This window comes from Chlorocebus sabaeus, chromosome 21, assembly GCF_047675955.1.
Source record: "Chlorocebus sabaeus isolate Y175 chromosome 21, mChlSab1.0.hap1, whole genome shotgun sequence".
NCBI lineage: Eukaryota > Metazoa > Chordata > Mammalia > Primates > Cercopithecidae > Chlorocebus > Chlorocebus sabaeus.
Genome location: NC_132924.1, coordinates 61,259,764 through 61,277,017, shown reverse-complemented (window position 1 = coordinate 61,277,017; position 17,254 = coordinate 61,259,764). Strand labels below are relative to the sequence as shown.

At 36.0% G+C, this 17,254-nt stretch overlaps 1 long non-coding RNA gene across 1 annotated transcript in view; it reads right to left on the bottom strand.

Annotated features, from left to right (window-relative positions):
* Window positions 1-3,343: 3,343 nt before the first annotated feature.
* Window positions 3,344-17,254, bottom strand: part of LOC103226573 (uncharacterized) — a 96,226-nt gene continuing 82,315 nt past the window's right edge. Inside the window, exons 4-5 of the long non-coding RNA XR_012090368.1 lie at window positions 13,235-13,305; window positions 3,344-8,314 (exon numbers count right to left, since the gene is read on the bottom strand). This is a non-coding gene — a long non-coding RNA (uncharacterized lncRNA). The remainder of the gene's footprint in view (window positions 8,315-13,234; window positions 13,306-17,254) is intronic.

Here is a 17,254-nt window from a genome sequence, read left to right as displayed (position 1 = left end):
GTACCTGGATCAGACATGCTGAACTCGAAGCTAAGAACTCTAAGAATTTGTATCATTGATCCACTGGTGTGTTAGAGCCAGCTCATATTAGCTTATGAGGGACAATTGTTAGCATCGCTTCCTAACTCCACATTCACTGGTGCCTCACTGGTAGCTTGAAGAGGCATTTACCCTGCAGAAACCAGCAAAGACCACAAACCAGGGCTCTTTTCCTGGACATTCATTTGTCAAACATTCACCAATCCACCATCACTTTGATTCCAGGATATGAACTGATACATTTCTCCTGGGGTCAATGGCAGACTCATCTCATGGTCATAAAGGATATAGTATTGAGAGAAGTGAGGAAGAAGAAAAAAGCACAGGACGAGTTCATATTTCAAGTTATTATTATTCAAAGCGCACCCCACACAGGTGCAATTGTACTATGTTCCCTGACTCTGCTCTACTCCAGTCCCTCACCTCCCTGTAATTGCAATCTAAGGCACATTTTCCTTTTTAAGAGAAAATTTAATACCAAAAATATCATTAAAGAGTCTAGCACCTGAGAATTCTTGTTTGAGGCAATGTGAATTTTTTTCTTTTTAAAATCAGGAATACTGATGAGTTTCCTTATTGGAGTATCACAGGGGATTCCGATTCTGTTGGAATCCTGGCCAAGAGCTTTATGTGCAGAGGGTGGTTAATTGATGGAGCAGACACTGTAGGAAAGTTAAATAGATAAGTTCCAGGATTACCCAGTGCAATTAGGATATAAATCATTTAGTGATGTACAAATTAAACAAATAATGTACACAATGTTTTAAAAATTGATCTTGATTATATTCTATTACAACAAATAGCATACAATTAGTTCTTGTCCCTAAAGAAGTTTTGAGCCCTGGATTACAACTCATTATTTGAACAATATTTGATACCAAAAAAATCCAGTCAAGCAGAATAATTGCGATGGTCCTTTTACCACAATATCAGGCTCCATTCTGAAATTTCCACTTGTTCATTCAACAAACACTTACTGAGCATCTCCAGGAACCAAGCATGGTTCTCCATGATGGAGATACAGAGGTGAATAACACAGGCACAATATTTGCTGTCATGGGGCTTACATCCTGGCTACGGTGAAATGACACACACATCTAACCATGCAGACAATTAAAATGGGCAGATATAGTAGAGCATGACAGGCTGGATCCAAGTTAGAATGTGTAATTTACATTTAGGCTGAGTTCTGAATCACAAGAAACAGGCAGCTATTACAAGATCCAGGCAAGAGCTTTGTGGCCAGAATAGCCAGCCAGACAGCTGGTGCAGAGGCCCCAAGGCAAGAATGAGTTAGGCATTTTCAAGGACCAAAAAGTTGGCTACCATGGCCAAAACATAGCAGGCAGAATGGAGGTTGTTTGAAATTAGGTCAAAGAAATAATCAGGAGCCAGACCATGGGGACTTCACAGCTAGAGTAAGGAATCTGGAATTCATTCCAAGTATGATTGGAAGTCATTGGATGGTTTCAATAAGGGAAGTGATGTAACCTAATTTACATGTTTACAGGATCCTTCTGGCTGCTTTTCTGAGAATGGAGTCAGGTGGGAAGAAGGGATGGTGGAGAAAAAGCCAGAACACCTGTGAGGAGGCTAAGTCAGACATTCAGAAAAGAGGTAAGAGTGTGGCAACAGGAGCTGGCATAGGCTTCTTGCACATCACTTCATGTTTTTTTTTTTAACAGATGTAAATCTGGTGATTTGGACTAAGGTGGTGATAGTGGAGAAAACAAGGAGATGGCTTTAGGATATGAGTTAGATACATAATCAAAAGGGCTTTCTACTGGATTGATTACAGAAGGTGAGAATCAAGAAATCAAGACTGACACCTAGATTTTAGCTTAGGCACATGCCTGGATGGTGATGCTGATGGCATAATTTAATAAGATGGAAAATTCCTGAGGAGAACATCTTTGAGAAGGAAATAGGAGTTCTGTTTCAGCCACACCAAGTAAAGAATGCCTATTTGACATTGTTATAATGTCTGTAACATTGCTATAATGTCTGTAAAATATTTCTGCATTGAGAGTATAAGGGGTGTGTATGTGCATGTGTGTTTTCTGTTAATTTAGGCAATACCCTAGGGACAGCTAATTGTTCTAATTCAGAATTCAACTTTCAAAGGTGGTTGGATACCATTATATCAGAAAATCTACCCTCCACATGTCACTACTACAGGTACTTCAGCTATTATTATTTTTAACCAACCCCAAATCTCTGACTAATTAGCATAATGAATGTTACAAATGGATTTTAATCAGTGAAACTAGTGGAAGTAGATTAAATTGATGAAAATAAAGATATATGTATTGATTCAAATACTTTAGAGACACTACCCTTTCATGAACAGTATAGAATACTTTAGCATCTATTGTAGCCTATGTTTGTGACTAGGGCCTGAGTCTTAATCCCTTAATGGTGCAGTGTCCAACCGTTGGTTCTGAGCATTCTGGTCAGCAATGCCAGCTATAAGAATAAGGATCCTTTGTCTAGAATATCATTGCATCTGACTGAAATGAGCATTTCATCAAGGTGTGGTTGGGTCACCTGAGGGGACACTGAGCTGGGACTTCATCAAGCGTAAAGAATGCCATAGATCCAGAACAAGATAAGAATGTCTGTTCTCACTTTTTTTCAACATTGTACCAAAGGTTCTAGCCAGGGCATTTGGGCAAGTAAATGAAATAAAGGGTAACTAGATTGAAAAGCAAGAAGTAAAAGTATCTCTATTTGCAGATGACATGATCTTATATATATAGAAAATCCTAAGGAATCCACTAAAAATACTATTAGAACTATTAAGTGAGTTCATCAAGGTTTCAGAATACAAGATTAACATACAAAAATCAGTTCCATTTTTGTTTACTTGCAATGAAAAATCTAAAAGTAAAATTAAGACAGTAATTTTATTTATAGTAACATCACAAAGAATAAAATATTTAGGAATAAATTCAACAAAAAAAGTACAAAACTTACACTCTGAGAACTCTAAAACACTACTAAAAGGAATGAAGGAAACATAAATAAATGGAAAAACATCACATGTTCACAGAAGATTTAATATTGTTAAAATGGCAATACTCCCCAAACTAATCTACAGATTTAATGTAATCTCTATCAAAATTTCACTATTTGGCATTTGATCCTAAAATTGCTATTGAAATGTAAGGGTCCCAGAAGAGAATGAATATGATTACAGTAGCTGATTAGCAGAGAGGCCACAGGCAAACAGTCATCTTTCCCTTATCTACTAAAATCTACTAAACCTTGTCCCTATGCGTTTTTTTTTTTGTTGTTGTTTGTTTTTTTTTTTTTTTTGGTCTATGTGAGGAAAAAAACTATCCATGTCACTCACCAATCAGTCTGTATGCAATGGTGTCACCAAACAGCATTCTTCTCTCTCCCTTGCCTTTCATTCTCTACCTTGTTCCACTCTCAGGTACGATTTCTATGGATGTAATACCTTCTGATCCCCACATACAGCATCTTGCCTAGTGCTGCTATTAGATCTGGTTCGTTTTAACAGAGCATACCCTTTCACTGCCGTATGTCAAATATGAGTCTTGTCCAAGCCTCACTGACCCCTCCAAGAAGCCATCTCAATCTCCGTGTTTAAAACATTGCAAACAAATGGACAGGCCCTAAAATTTAGATAATAAAAGAAAACCAAGAATTCCATTAAATCTGCAGCTGCATTCAAACGCAACCACACCCATGCTTCGCTTAGAGTTTGGGAAATTCTCTCACTTCTTTCAACTTTGCTTTGGCTTCTTTGCCTCTTTCTTTTCTTTTCTTTTCTTTTTTTCTCTTTTTTTTTCTCTTCAGAAGGAGTCTGGCTCTGTCATCCAGGCTGAAGTGCAGTGGTGCAATCTAGGCTCACTGCAACCTCCGCCTCTGGGGTTCAAGCTATTCTCCTGCCTCAGCCTCCTGAGTAACTGGGATTACAGGTGCACGCCACCACTCCCAGCTGCTAGTTTTTGTATTTGTAGTAGAGACAGGGTTTCACCATGTTGGTCAGCCTGGTCTCGAACTCCTGACCTTGTGATCTGCCTGCCTCGGCTTTCCAAAGTGCTGGGATTACAGGCCTGAGCCACCGCACCCAGCCTTCTTTGTCTTTTCTGATGTTCAGAAGCTTTTAAAAAATACCAATTCCTTCACTAAGCACTGAATTTGTGATGGGTCAACCTGCATTTTAATATCAGTTGCCTCATCAGTTTAATTGTGGTGAGCATTACTGCTCTGTTTACTTCATCAGTTTTTGAGGATCAAAAGAAATAATATGTGAATGTGGGGTTTTTTCATTGTAATGCTCTACATAAACATAAAATCTTATTTCATACTCAAATAAGTAAGGTATACATTTTCATTCATAAGTTTTTTTTAAAAGATGATTTGCAGTACAGTATGTTCACACTTACACATAGGCAGATTAATATTTATTTAGGGACTTTTACATCAGACTTGTTCAATAAATAACTACAGAATTGCAGCTATTCTTCAATGACCAACATTTTTTAACAGGGTACAGTGTTTAACTAGGGACAAAGCTTAAAATCTAAGTAGCCCCTGAAGATATAAAACATTGAGTTAAATTCATACCAAGGGTTAGGGACCTTTTGCTAAACAATGTATCGTTAGGCAAGAACAATTATTAGATTTCAGGCTTGGAGTGATGCAGTGTAGGATGGGAGTGCATCATTCTTACCAAGATGGTAATCTTTCCAAAGCTAACTCTTCTACAGTGACATAATTGAATTGTAAATTCTTCTCAAAAAATAGTTATCAACTTGTATACATCCCAAAACATCATAAGAAAATTTTTTAAGTAAATAAAGTATGAAAAAATACATTCTACACTTCTGAAACACTAAGAGTTTACATCTATAAGGAAAAGACAAATACCCTAACTGAAAAACAAATGTAGAACATGATCAGGCAGTTCTCTCAAGAAATATGTGACCAGTAACAATGAACGAAATATTAAATATCTTTGGAAGTTATTTCAGAGAAATGCAAATTAAGACATATTGTCACCTATCAGATTAACAACAATTATAACATATTTAATACTGGTAAGAATTTATGGACTGGAAACTGCGGTCAAAAAATGTAAAATTGATATATCCTTCCCAAAGGATAGTTGAACAATATGTATGAAATGCCTTGTAAACATTTATTTTTTAATCCAATGACCCCAACTCTAGCACTCCTGAGGAAGTACAGATGGTTCCCACCTTATGGTTCAACTTGTTTCAACTTTATCATGATGTGAAAGCAATATACATTCAGTAGAAACTGTACCTAGAGAGTACCCATATAATCATTCTGTTTTTCACTTTCAGCACAGTATTCAATAAAGTTCTTGAGATATACAACACTTTTGTATAAAATAGGCTTTGCATTAGATGATTTTGCCCAACTGTTAATGTAAGTGTTCTGAGCATGTTTAAGGTAGGCGAGGCTAAGCTAGGATGTTCAGTAGGTTAGGTCAATTAAATGCATATTTGACTTACAATATTTTCAACCTGCAATGGGTTTATTGGGATGTAAACCCATCATAAGTCAAAGAGGATCTGTATTCAAAAGGTGCATATGGAGTTTTGGTCAAGGAGGATCATTGCAGGATTATTTTGGTCATAAATTGAAAAGCTAAAATAGAAAAACAATAAAGCTAATTATTGGAATGAAATGTTCTGTAGCCCTTGAATATCATTTTATTGGAGAATATAAATAAGGGAAAGAGCTCGTGGTACATTGCTAATTTTAAAAAGCATATTACAAAATCGATTATACAATATATTTCCATTTATATAAAAAGTATGAAAGGATATAAACAAAGTTGTGGTAATATCTGGCTAATGGAATTACAGGTAATTTTAAAATCTCCCTTGTGCTCTTTTATAGTTTATTTTCAAATTTTCAATAGTAAACACGCATTGCTTTTGTAAGAAGTAGCAAGAAATTTTCCAGAAAACAAAAACATATTTTTTTCACATATACACAAAAATGACTAGCCTCAGAGACCTTGGGGTTTTTTTGAGCAGTTTGTTCCGAGTGTTATTTGCTTCCAAACCCAATACTATTTTCAACTGCTTATTAGTTTACAAGTCCTGCAATGGAAGGCTCACCTTTTATTTGCCAAGGACACCAAGTGAGGCCAGATGGCTTGCCTGCTGGGACAATTGTTCTCAACCTGGCTACCTATTGGAATTGCCTTGGTGCTTTAAAAATACGCATGCTCAGGCTTTACCACCTGGAGATCCTTTTTCTGCAACTTTAGAATAAATAGAACTTGATAATCTGGTGTGTGTGTGTGTGTGTGTGTGATATTTTTCTAAAATTCATTGTCATTTGAGATTTTCCTAAAATTTGTGTTGTACCATAGGCCTTAGGTTTTAATTTTTAAACAGTTTTATTTTGTTTTATTTTGTTTTATTTGAGTTGCTCATTTGTACAACTTTAGTTGGCCCAACCAGATTGTAACTCCCACTACAAAGACCAGGTAAAACTGCTTTAAAAAGGCAAACAATGTATTTTACTATCTTAAATTAGGAATGGGTTTAGCAGATTACTGACTTCTGTAGGTAATTGTCACCAGAAAATAGGATTGCAGATATATTCATTATTCTAAAATATAATTATTCTTCTTTGAAGATTTTTTCTTCTGTTTCATAAATAACTATAACAACCCATCTATACATTTAGTTATCTAACCATACAATGTATTTGGGAGGATAAATACAGAATTAGCATTGCTCATTGGGAACCTTTCATTTTATATGTATACTTAACCAAGAGTTTACAGTGGTTTGGCCAAGGTGAGCATGTTTATAACTGCCTTAGAACATTTTAAACCAAAGCTATTTTTACGCTATTACATGATTGAAACAGTAGAACCTTTACTGTAAATTTATTGGCACCCTGAATAACATCCAGAACTCTTTTCTGCAGAAAAGCTCAGCCTTGCTAAGGAGTCCTTATTTAAGAGAGGAGGTGGGATGACCTTCTACCTAGCCATGTTCTCCTGACAGTAATAGTCCTTAGCTTCAACAAAAGAATATTAATCCTATCCTTAGGAATGATAACTAAGACATAAGGCTTCATAGACAACCAACTATATAAACGGACTTCAAAAAGTTCATGGAAAAATGGAATGAAAAGATAAAGTTAAAAATATAAATTTTATTTCTCAAAATAAGCTCCATGAAGGTCAAGATACTTTTGTAAGCAATGATACCAGCCAGTTAGTCCACCCTTAGAGAACCAAGGATCCTTGGAATTTAAACACATCAATGCAGTCTTTTTTATATTATTAGCTGAAACAAAAATGGGTGCCCTTTAAAGATTTTTTAAGATGAGTAAACCAAAAGAAGTAAGAAGGAGCCAAATTAGTACCATAAGGTGGGTGCCTATTAATCTCCCATGGAAATGCTCACAAAATTGCCTTTGTTTGATGAGGGGAATGAGTAGGAGCACTGTTGTGGTAAAGAAGCACTCTGGTGAAGCTTTCCTGGGTGTTTTTCTGCTACAGCTTTGGCTTTCTCCAAACACTCTCATAATAAGCAGATGTTATCGTTATTTGACCCTCCAGAAAGCAAACTAGAAAATGCCTTGAGCATCCCAAAAAACTTTCCATGACCTTTGCTCTTAACCAGTCTGCTTTTACTTTGGACCATTTTCCTCTCTTGGTAGCCATTGCTTTGACTGTGCTTTGTCTTCAAGATCATCCTGGTAAAGCCATGCTTCATCTTCTGTTACAGTCCTTTAAATAAATACTTCCAGATCTTGATTCCACTTGTTAAAAATGTCCATTGAAAGCTCTGCTCTTGTCTTCAGGTTATCTAGGCACAATGGTTTTGACACCTATTAAGTGGAAAGTTTGCTCAATTTTAATTTTTTAGTCAGAATAGTGGAAACAGAACCAATTGAGATGTCTGTGGTATTGGCTATTGTTTCTGCAGTTATTAGTTGTTTTCAATTAGGGTACAGAAAAGATTAATTTTTTCCTCACAAATGGATATGTTTTGCCACTGCAGACTTCATCTTCAACATTATCTCACCCCTTCTTAAAATGAGTTGTTTGTAAACTACTGATTTCTCTGGGATATTGTCCTATAAACTTTTTGTTAAGCATCAGTGATTTACTATTCTTCCACTGAAGCTTCACCATAAATTTGATGTTTGTTCTTGCTTCAATTTTAGCAGAATTCATGTTGTTCTGATGGGGTTCTTTTCAAACTGATGTCTTATCCTTCTTAATCCTTCAAACTAGATCCTGTTCAGACATGTTATAACAAGTTAGCACACGTTTATTTTGGCGCAAAGAAGTTTGAAATCCACACATAGTTTTTTTCTTAAATAATATGCATTTTCCATGAACTTTTTAAAGATCCCTCCTATATAGACTGAGATGCACTGCAGGGAGCTGTCACGAAATAGAATCTCAAGTTCACTGCAATTCAATATTTTCTCCAAAAGTTCAGTTACAGAAACAATATTGGATGAAATGGCTTAAACGTTCACACATCTAGACAGCCAAAAATAGATCCCTGGATCAAGACAGACATCTAGAGACATAAATCTTCTCAGAATTCTTTGTGTTAAATCATGATTTAAGGGAATACCAATAGTTTGTTGAGGATTTCTAGAAGGAACAACCTTTGAAAATGTGTTTCTGTGCCTATTATATGGACATTGCTTATCAAATCAGCAAGACAGTTTCCTCAAAATACTTTTAATTGTTTTAATAGCATAATCTAGTAATAAAGACAACACATGCTCATTGAGTAAAATTCAAACAATATAATATAAACTATAAAAATAAAATTAAAACACACCTAAATCACCCCTTCAAAAAAAAAGACTACTAGTACTGCTGCTACAATTACCACTTAGAGATAATTATTGTTAATATTTGGACAAAAATCCTGAGACATAAACGTGACCTTTATTTCACATGTTATTTTCAGTCTAATTTTTTTCACTTAAAATATCTTAATGAATATTTTGCACATTAACCTTCTCAGTGACTATGCATTACTCTATTGTATGAATGTGCCAAAATTTATTTTTAACTTTATTGAGGTATAATTGACAAATAAAAATTGTACATAGGGTACAATATGGTGTTTTGATATATGCATACACTGTCAAATGATGACCACAGCTAAGCTAATGAATATATCCATCACCTCATATAGTCATGAGCTCTACTATGTGCTCTACTATTTGTACCAAAATTTATTAAGCAAATATCCTATCAATGTACTATTAGTTGGTTATAATTTTTCACATTAACATAAATGGTGCTATGTTAAACACATTTGCACGAACATCTTTGTACAATTATATAATTATATCCTTATCACAAATTTCTAAAAGTAGTATTCCTGAACCAAAGAATATATACCTATTGATACATATGGCTAAACTGACTCAAAAACATTATCCCAATGTACGCTGTTCTACTAAAAGTCCTGAGAGTGACCATTCTCTCTACCTACTCCCACCAGTTAGTTTGTCAAGTTTTTTTCACCTCTTTCATACTAATAAGTGAATAAATTTTCAAATGTAGACTGGCCTTTCACATTTCTTTTTGTATTAATTGCCTTTTCATGTCCTTAGTCTATTTTTCTATAGAGAAATTCATCCTTCTCTTAATTATTTATAAAACATCTACAGAGTAGAGCTGACAACACTTTGAGTGCCATAAAAATTGCAAGGGTTTTTGTTGTCCTTGTTGTTATTGCTGTTGTTTGTTTGTTGTATTTAATAGCTTGTTATTTGCTGATTGGAAAAGAAGATGGAAAGCATAATGTGCTACTCACTCTGTAAATTTTCACCTTCTCTCTCAAGACCCAACTTCAATCCCACAGCTTCTCCTAAAGCCTTACCTCCTTTGCCATCCTAATGTGATTTCTCCCTCTGCCTACCTTTCAACTCATTGTCTGTACAATTTGTTTGGCAATTTATCCCATAGTGCCCGATGACATACCTAAGAATTGTCAATTACATGCAAGTCCCATCTGTCCACACCAGCAACCAACTCCTTAACAGGAGTGTACCTTTAACTTTTGTATTCACTCCATTCCTTCAAATAGGTGTTCAATAAACAATAAATGAAGGCTTATTTTTAAAATGAATAGAAGGGAAGGTAAGTGACAAAGGTCACCTCAGATTTTCCAGCCTGGAAATGTGCTTGGCAGAAGCATTCAGCCAGGCAGGTTCTGGAGTTCCGTTTTACTGCTTGCCTCAGCATTCTGATCCTATATAAATCTTATTCCAATGATGTCAACTCCTGAGACAAGTCTATTTTATTTATCAAAAAGGCATCCATATATTCCAGTTTAATCAAAGCAGGCTCAGTTTAAGCTTGCCATAATCATTACCATAACTGTGTAATTATTAAAAGTGCCCCTTCACTCCCAAAAGTTTCAGATGATAAATTATATTCTCATCCTCTTTATTGCTGGCTCTGGTTCCTTATTTATTTCCTAGGCCTAAAATCTACCACAGAATTTAACAGACTTGGTAGATGAAGATCAAATTTTCTAAGTATGATATGAGTTTAGGGTTGTTAATTATGCGTTGTTAATTAAACCTCTTTTCTTGGTTTAATTAACTAAATTTTTATGATAGCCTAACCTCAAAGAATTAAAGGAAACATTCAATGCACAGATAAAGACAGTTGCCATTTATGTGATTTTTTTAGAAGTAGGTCATAAAGTTTATTGTTACTGTACACATTTTCTTCAACTAGATTGAGAACTTTTTGCAGTACCATTAGTCTTACTTTTGTATCCCTTCCTCATCTCACTTAAAACAGTACTCTGTACTCAGTGAGCACGCAACAAATTCTTGTGTGAAATCACTGGGGGCATGGAGATTTTAATTTGCTTTTTGATTAAGGGTGTCCTTCCCCTTGACTCCTACCATGTCATCACAGACATGTGAGGGAATAATATTGATTAGAGTGCTAAATGGGAAGTGGTATCATGAAAACCCAGTTGAATTTTAAGATTCACTTTTATGTCTTTGGCTCAATTGTCCATGGATACAGCTCATCTGAATTAGATGTATCTGAAAATTCAATTACCCCAATGGAAACATCTGGATCCTTTTTTCTTCCTTTAATCCTTTGTCCTAGTGACTCTGCCAGACAGTTCATATCCCTTGTTGATTTGGCAGAAAACATACAAGGGCATAATTAGAAGTGGGAGTTGCTGGTGGAAATGTTACCTTGTCTATTTTTTCAGTAGATTTGGTCACTTTCCTTCTCTATATATTAGAATCACAGATTTTTATCAAAATATAGACCTTAGAAGAAAAGTTACTGTAACTTTATATTTTATAGAGGGAGTAATTTGGAGCCCAGCAAAATGAAATGAGCTGTTCACAGATACATATGTGATGATAGCAGGGCTGCACTACAACCCTTTTCTCCTGATTCCCAATCAGGAGCACTTTTCAGTATAACAGATTCTAGATACTGTTCGAATATTAGCTATTGCCCCATTTCAATTTGTAATACTGGAGTTCAGCTGATTTAACTATAAAAATCTGTTCCTTTAAAATAAATTTCAATGTTATGAGAAACAAGAAAGTTTTTTTTTGTAAAGTATGATATTTTTAGTAGATACCAAAGGATAAAATTAACTTCCTTTTTGAATAAAATATTCCAGCCAAACTCAGACATGTTTATGTGTGTTTATAAACTAGGAGAGGATCAGAGAAAATAGAATCTGATAGGGGAGATCAGAGCCTAAATCATAAACCATCATGTATATCTCATCTCTGCCCCAGAATCCTTTTCACAGAAAAATAAAAGTTCTGGGAACAAAGAATAAAGGAGAAATAGACATATATTTGGCCTGTGATTTTAGTTTTAACGTAGGAAAAGCAGAGAATGAAATCTTATTATAATTATATCTGTAGGGGACAGAGACAGCCCATTTAGATAAGGCTGAATACCTAGTTTTCTAAACTGAAAAGAAAGGTTTTGATTCTTTGGGCAAGCTGTGACCTCATGCAGTGGAGAGGCTACAAAATACTACTGACCAAGAGGAGCAATTTTTATATGAGCTACCACATCTCTGAGAATACTGAAGAGATATTTAAAAGTCTGTTTAATCCTATTTTGGACATAATTCTTACCTTTTCTTCTCTCAAAAAAAAATGTTCAAAATGGCCCTTTCTGTTTCTAGAACATTTTAGAAAACTGTATGAAAATACATCTGGTTCATGTACAATATTTTTAAGTCTTTATTGATACAACTACTCTTAGGAGTAAGTTGATCTCCTTCCCATCTGCATCTGCCTTAAGGCTCAGATGTCATCTTGAGATTGTGAAGTAGGAACATATGATATAAAGAACATAAAACTAGAGTGAAAGGTGCATGAAACAAAAGCCCCATCCATCCAGTCAGTGGGAGAGGGCAGGCAGAGTGATTGGCGGCAGCGGCAGTTAGGAGGAGAAAGTCAGGAGAGGAAAAAGGAGGTGGGACACATGAGTCCTAGCGTCCTTTCTCCAGCATTTGATCTAGAGGATGTTAGAGAGGGAATATTAGATGAGTGGGCGGGAAGGCTGAAGACAGAGGTGCACCTGCTCTGCTTCCTGTTTGGTTCCCTGGGAGGAATCCACTGAGCATGGTGCGAATCTGTGACAACATGGGGCAGGCCTAGCCGTGTAAAGAGGCCACACAAGTCTGGCCAAAGGAGAGAGCCACCTCTCTAGCTCTCAGGTGGGCAACCCAGAGAAGATTCTACATTCTTCTATGGAGGGAGGGGTGGGGAGGAGGGAAAATGGATGAGCTGAGATCCAGAAAGGCTGCCATAGGGCCTTATCATGGTAAGAGATGAGGGGAACCTGCAAAGAACTTGCAGGGTAAACTACCAAGGCCCAGGAACTAGACAGAGGATACGGACACTCAGTAAAGTCTTCACAAAGAACCAAAGTGGGGACAAGGCAGCAGAGAACAGCCACTTGGCCCTGCCCAAGCTGGGAAATAAGAAGAAAGGAGCATGTGTGTGTTTATAAGACACAGATTTCTTAGTGGACACACGAAAAACACTCATGATATTTGCATCTGAGAGCACAGTAAGTTTAATTTTATAATCACTCAACGTATAGTTATTCAGTATTTGGCAGCATAAAGTTTACCATCTTAAAAAAATGAAGCTAGTCTAAAAGTCCTACCTGTGGAAAAGTCGCAAGGCCATCATCTACTGGTAATTTGCTCAAATTTCAATGAATATGATTCTTAAAGTCTGCTGACAATTTAAGAAGAAAGCATCAAACACAATTCATACACTGTGACAAATACCATTACAACTTCTCAATATTTACTTGAAATTCCTCTTGGTGTTCAGCTGTAAACTGAGAGTTTCTTAGGAAGTATTCAGAAGTAAAACAAAGATTTTACTTCTAATTTTTTTGTGTTGTACAAATTTCTTCATCCTGGAGGTCAGTGAGATCAGTGGTTGCAAAAACACATGTATAGGGAAGGTTATGCAAATATTTTGAGATTAAAAACTCCAAAGACTTTTTAACATCTAGGAATTTTAAGGAAAACAAAGGTAAAGAAGTCATATAGTCCAACCTGACATATCCAATAGAAATATAATACAAGTTACATATGTAATTTAAAATTTTCTAGTGTCCACATGTAAAAAGTAAAACAGGTGAAATTTATTTTAATAATATATTTTATTTAATACCATATATTCAAAATATTTATATTCTAACATGTAATCAGTATAAAAAATGATTTTCTCATACCAAGTCTTCAAAACCCATGTGTGTTTTACATTTATAGTATATCTCAATGTGGATACTAAATTTTCATTGGTCATAGTAAAATGTAGTCCTACCAAAACAATAAATTTATCTTAATAGAAAAATGTTACACTACTTCTGTTTCTAAATTTAAAACAATTAGAATTTCAGTTCCTTAGTCACATTAATCACATTTGAAGTCCTCAGTTGCCACATGTGGCCAGTGGCTAGACAGTATAGGTCCCACCTGATAGTAGCAAGGTGCCCAATTAATGTTTATTGAAATTAATGATTGCATAATCTGCCCAAATTCCACAGATTACTGGCTGCCACTTTCATACTTTTCCTTAAATAATTACTTGAGAGGAATTGAATATGGGAGAGGAAAATGAAAAGAGGAGCCAAAGGGTTTGGGACCAAATCATAAGGAGAATTAAGGCACCCTTGATAGAATCAGTGACGCTGAAAAAACAAACAAAAACAAAAAAAACAAAAAACAAAAAAAACCTTGGTTCAGGAGGGAAGATAATAAACATCAGAGCTCTGAAAGTTCCCTCCCTTGAGAAACAAAGCTCCCTGTGATAATAGCACCTACAGAATTTTCCATCAGAACAGCCTGTATCTTTTGGCCCACACCATTCAATGACTGCCCATAAACCTGTCCTATCTGTTCAAAAATCAGAGTCAAAACTCAGCTGTGCTGTGGTTCTGTTAGCCTGAGCCGTGAATCTTAAGATGTTGGTCTGAATTTTTACACATACCTGTTCTCTCATAGCTTCTCTGAACCCTAAGTTTTAACTTGTGTGTACTCTACTTTTACTGGTGCCCTCCTGCCACCCTTGACTGTGAGCTCTGTCTCTGCCCCTGCTCCAATGTATGCCTTGGAGCCTTGTAATATCCAGCCCAGTCCATCTACTTGGACTTCAGATCACACCTGTATCACTAGTTCTCCTGGATACCCTAGCATCTGAGGTAGGCAACCTCTAAGATGGCCCCAAAGAACTGCCTCCTGGGATCCATACCCTGTGTAATCCTTTCTCTTGACTGTCAGCTGGACCTAGCGGCTCATTTCTAGCCAACTGAATACAGCAAACATGATAGGACTTAATTTCTGATGTTAGATACCAAGTACTGTGGCTTTTTTCTTGGGCACCTTTTCTCACTCTCTCACTCACTTATTCTGAGGGAGGCTAGCAGCAATGATGCTGTCTACCCTATGGAGATACTCACATGGCAAAAAACTGAGGGAGGTCTCAGCCCAACAATCCCCAAGGATCTGAGTTCTGCCAACAACCACATGAGTGAATGTGGAAGCAATCATGTGCTCTCCTCCAGTCAAGCCTTCAGATGAGACTTCAGCTCCGCTCAACACACTGATTGCAGCCTTGTGAGTGAACTCCCTTGAGGAAGAGGCATCTACATAAACTGCCTCCAGATTCCAAACTGACAGGAGCTGAGTGTTTTAAGCTATTAAGTTTGGGGGGTAAATTCTTCAGCTGCAATAAATAAAACTAAGACAGCATGAGACATTAATTTTCTTGTAGAAAACTCATGTAAATGATCCTATGAATGCTGAATTGAATTTTGGACATTTAAAAATGATTACAAGATATTCAAAAGAGAATGTCCACATGATATTTGGTAATAACAGACCTGGAGCCTAGGGAAGAGAGAACAATAAATCCTCAGCATCAAGGTTATAAAGAAAGTCGTGACAATATGTCAACTGTCTTGGAAGACTTTGAATGTAAATAAGAAGCATTTGTCAATGAAGGGAATAATTTATTTCTTCCCTCTTAAGTCTCACTTGGTGAAGACTGGGGAGCTCACATGAAACACTTGACCTGTGGCTTAACCTTCCCCGCTTTACCCCACACTGTGATTTGCCTGTGTAATACTTTGCCCTTTTTTCTACTGGGATTTTTTTCTTTTTTGTTGTTGTTTTTTTGTTTTAATCTTTTTGCTATATTATGGGCATTAACCCCTTTTATAAATATATTTTCTGACTTATCTCTTGACTTTCATCTTTATTTATGGCCTCTTTTTCCATTCATATGTTTTTAATAAGTCATTCCTTTTATATATTCAGGCCTTGGCAACATGCTAAGGAAAATGATCCTTGCTTCAAGATTGTAAAAATGTTCTCTCTTTTCCTCCTGCAATTTACATGATACGTATGTCTAAATCCTTAAACTACTTATAATTTATTTTTTACTATAGTGGTAGTTATCTAACCTATCTAAACTGTTATCCAATTGTAATGGTGATATTTGTTATTTAAATTTCTCATTAATTTCATTTGCCATCTGTTATAGTATATGGCCCCTATATATGTGTAGTTTCTCCGTCTTTTATTCCACCCATTGATCTATTTGTCTGTTTCTAGGCAATACTACAATTTTAATTACAGTATATTTAGGGTATGTGCTTATAATTTTTAACACTATTCTCTTATTATTCTTTTTTTCCTGTATAGTTTCTGGGTATTCTTTTACATTTATTTTTCAAGATAAACAATTTGATCAGATTTGCAAGATAAAAAACAACTGGTTGGGAACATTATTAAAATTTTATTAAACTTATGGTTTTACTTGGAGAGAATCTTTGTAATTCTGCATCTTCCTATTCAGGAACATATCATTAGAAAATAAGATGAGATATTGGTGGAAAAGAATTGAATTCTGCCTTGGCAGAATCAACCCTTTTTTCCCAAATAAGGAAAAATAATACTTTATTATTAGCTGACACTTTGGCCCTGCACCATATTCAGACTTCTGGTAAGCTCATCTGGACCAAGTGGGGATATCCTCTTTAAAGCTACATCAGTGTGAATGGCCTAGCATCAAAGAAGAATCTGCTCTGCTCATGCCACGTGTCACCAGTCCTCTTGCTCTTTGTTGCACCACCATTCCCAGCTCCCACCACCAACTGATAATAAACCCCAAATATTAATACCAAACCTTGCTATGCCAGTGGGATATGTCACTCCCATCAGCGCTACAGAAAGAGGATCTGGAGAGATACATGGAAAGAGAAGACATATTTTCCAGTCGTTGAAAGTAATATCTGAAGTAAAACCAGCTAAGATAGAAGAGAGAGACCCAGTGAAAGAAAGAGAAGTGGCCAAGCTTGATGGAAAAAAAGAAAATTGGGGCCACTTTATGTTCTCACTGCACATGCAGACAAATAAAAAATTTCCAGTTCTCTCAAAGCTCCACCCTCAGAAAAAGTGACTTAATCAGTCCACGTGAGTCCCACCAACTGGATCAGCATTCCTCTTCGTTAGGTTTCAGGTACAGATGTAATGAAGCGGTTCAGAGAGGGCTCCTATTAGAAGTTGACAAGTATTTTTTTACTTGTCATAAATTACATACATTCAGAACTTTAAACCCTTTAGTGAACCCTTACACTGTTTTTCATGTAAGTGTCACACATCCTTTG